This window comes from Paroedura picta, chromosome 12, assembly GCF_049243985.1.
Source record: "Paroedura picta isolate Pp20150507F chromosome 12, Ppicta_v3.0, whole genome shotgun sequence".
Taxonomy (NCBI): domain Eukaryota; kingdom Metazoa; phylum Chordata; class Lepidosauria; order Squamata; family Gekkonidae; genus Paroedura; species Paroedura picta.
The window spans coordinates 8,451,545-8,455,055 of NC_135380.1; the positions used below are offsets into that span (position 1 = coordinate 8,451,545).

A 3,511-nucleotide genomic window follows, 5' to 3' on the forward strand; every position below is an offset into this window, starting at 1 on the left:
CTGTCCAGCCACTGCTTGAAGACCACCAGTGAGGGAGAGCGCACCACCTCCTGAGACAGCCCATTCCACTGCTGAACTACTCTGGTATGTAGCCTGTGTCATTCTACGCATAGGTTAAAGCCATTAGTGCTTTTCCTATCTTCTAATTCCAACAGGAACTGCTTCCTACTCTTCTCCAAGTGACAACCTTTCCAATACTCAAAGAGAGCAATCGTGTCCCCTCTCAGCCTCCTCTTCTCCAGGCTGAACATTCCCAAGTCCCTCAGCCTTTCCTCTTAGTTCTGGGTCCCCAGGCCCCGGGTCATCCTCATTGCTCTCCTCTGGACCTTCTCCATTTCATCCACATTGTTTTAGAAGTGAGGTCTCCAAAACTGCACACAGGTCAGGTGTAGTTTGACCCATGCGGTATACAGTAGGACTAGGACATCTTGTGATTTTGATGTGATGCCACTGTTGATACAGTCTAAGACTGCATTTGACTTCTTTACTGCTGTCTACTCATATTTAGCTTACAATTCTAAGTACCCCAACACCCCATTCACACATCTCCCATCCAGTCTGCATGCTTCTCATTTTTGTGACCCCAGATGTAGAATTCCACACTTCTCCTTATTGAATTGCACCTTGTTCTCATTTGCCCACTTTCCCAGCATGTTCAGAAGAAGAAAAAAAAACCCTGTTTTTTTATGTCCCACTTTTCACTTTTTTTCCAAAACAGCTTACAACCGTCTTTCCCTTCCTCTCCCCACAACAGACACCCTGTGAGGTAGGTGGAGCTGAGAGAGCTCTAATAGGACTGCTCTATAAGAACAACTCTGAGAGACCTGTAACTGGCCCAAGGTCACCCAGCTGGCGGCATGTGGAAGAGAAATGGGGAATCAAACCCAGCTCTCCAGATTAGAGCCCACCACACTTAACTACTATACCACACTGGCTCTCATAGTAGATTTCCAAGCCCCTGATCTCTCCATGATGTTAAGGCATGCTCGATTCAGGACAAATAAATACTTTCCCACTCCAGGAGTCACTCATCTGCAGCATGCACAGCTAGGAGATGTGGAAACTGCCATTAATTTAAGAAGGGCTTGGCTGAATGCGTGGAAGGGAGGGGCCATCAGCAGCTGTTGGCCCCCATGGATCTTCTACATTCAGAGACAGTAATTGTCATTCTTTAGAGACAAAGACAGGGTAGGCTTGGGTTAGTGCCATGCACGGGTGATGCTACATGTAGGGGAGTTCTGTTCCCAGAGTCCTCCTTTGAATCATCCTGGAATCTGCAATCCAAACGGAAACGGGGAGGTCAGTGTCCGTCCTGCCCCGGCTTCCTTAGGAGTCAGGTCCATGCCCGTTGAAGAATCCCTGAGAATGCAAAGGCCTTTGCTTCCCACAATGAGATATGTACATAGCGCTATCAAATTACAAACCCTATAATGGGATGGCTTTTATTTAAGGGCCAAGCAGGAGCTGCTGTTTCACCGGAGATACCAGGCACAATGGGCCGGCGGTCCGTTCCGCTCTGGCAATTCCTATCTAACCTGGAAGGATCTGAGAAATTGGATCGGTAATGGAATCAGGAGCCTTTCACCTCCAGAACAGCCACTCCGATGCAGCCCAGGCCAGCAAAGCAAAGTCATTACCGACCCAACATCTCTCTGATGGCTCTCGGTGTGCATGAGATGGGTCAGGGCTGGGGGGGGGGGGGTTCACAGCAAAGGGGGGGCTATGTGAGGCTCAGGAAGGGTGTGTCAGGGTTACGACGTCTCCTGATGGAACTAGACAGGAGCTAAAAAGGCCAGGTGGAGCTGGGAAGGTCTTGAGTTTTAACAAGAAAATCAATCTTAGAGAACACCCCATCCCGGACGAGTCAATGTTTATGGCACCTAAATGGAGCTGGGGGGAGGTGGGATTGTCACTGTGAGGGGAGGGATACAGGGGTATATTGTTATTAGGGGATGTTATGTTGGTTTTTATGCTTTAGGGTGATTTGGGCTGATCCTGCGTTGAGCAGGGGGTTGGACTAGATGGCCAGTATGGCCCCTTCCAACTCTATGATTCTATGATTCTAAAAGAGCCTCTTGTGGCACAGAGTGGTAAGGCAGCAGTCATGCAGTCTGAAAGCTCTGCCCATGAGGCTGGGAGTTCAATCCTAGAAGCCGGCTCAAGGTTGACTCAGCCTTTCATCCTTCCAAGGTCGGTAAAATGAGGACCCACCCAGCTTGCTGGGGGGTAAATGGTAATGACTGGGGAAGGCACTGGCAAACCACCCCGTATTGAGTCTGCCTTGAAAACGCTAGAGGGCGTCACCCCAAGAGTCAGACATGACTCGGTGCTTGCACAGGGGATACCTTTACCTTTATGTTGGTTTTATTGTTGTGACCTGCCATGAGCCACTGTTTGGGAATGGCAGGATATAAATTGATAGACAAACAAACAAATAGTAACAAGGATTTGGGGATCAAAACATTCCGGGTGAGAAACTCGAGGTCATCCCATGCCCCCAACGCTGCCTTCACTTTTGCTGACTTCCTCCTGAACCTTCATTCTCATGCATGAACACACAGAACTGACTTATACTGAAGCAGGCCATTGGTCCATCAAGGTCAGTATCGTCCGCAAAGACTGGCAGCAGCTTTCCCAAGTCCCAGACTGCGGTGCTTCCCATCAGCTACCGCCTGATCCTTTGAACCAGAGATGCCAGGGATCGAACCTGGGACCTTCTGCGTCTCAAGCAAATGCTCTTCCACTGAGCCACGGCCCCTCCTCCACTATAGGCAGCGGCTTCTCTGCGGGCCTTGGCTTCGAAGCGACAGATAACAACTGCTCCCTCTGCTCTGCCTTGCCAAGAATGCCAAAGGCAGGCATCGTACCGGTGGCTAAGTGAGCATGTCGGCGCATCCCTGCTGGCACAGCTCACCCAAGGTGCCCATTGCAAGAGAGAGCACTTCATGCTATTGTTCCGCGCCACGCTGCGCTAATCGGCACACCTCCTGCGATGCCGCTTCACGTGGCCCTGCATTACCTACAAGCTGTCGGGCTAATTTGTTAAACAGCTTTGTTCTCCCTTGGGAACGGAGGTGGTTGGTCACAGAAGATTGATTAAGCTCTTGGTGAATCAACATTAATGAAAATCAACACTGTCTAATGAGTGTTTTTGTGGCAGCCCCATAAAAAGGAACCAAACAAAACAGAAAGTCAGACAGCGGCACCGGCAACCTCTCCGCCCTCTCTCCGCCCCTCTGTCTGGCTGTCGGGAAGAGGTCCCGGAGGGATGGTTGGAATTAGGAAGGTCAAGGAGGGGGAATGCAGACTCACCTTCAGAGTGAGCCATTGGGGGAAGCACAGCTGATATCGTTCCTTTGAGACTTTTATGCTTACAGTGCACCGGTGTATTTTGAACGTGGGGAATTGTAGTTTATGGAATCGGACCAGTCAAGATCAGCATTGTCTACTCCAGCATTGTCTTAGGAGATGCTCATGCGACATTCGGCACATATACAGTTCAAGCTGTGAC

The 3,511-nt window shown here is 50.0% G+C and overlaps 1 non-coding gene across 1 annotated transcript; it reads right to left on the reverse strand.

The window, feature by feature from the left end:
- Positions 1 to 2,686: 2,686 nt before the first annotated feature.
- TRNAL-GAG (transfer RNA leucine (anticodon GAG)) lies at positions 2,687 to 2,755 on the reverse strand. The gene has a single exon. It is a non-coding gene; the product is annotated as a tRNA-Leu (tRNA).
- Between the last annotated feature and the right edge of the window lie 756 nt (positions 2,756 to 3,511).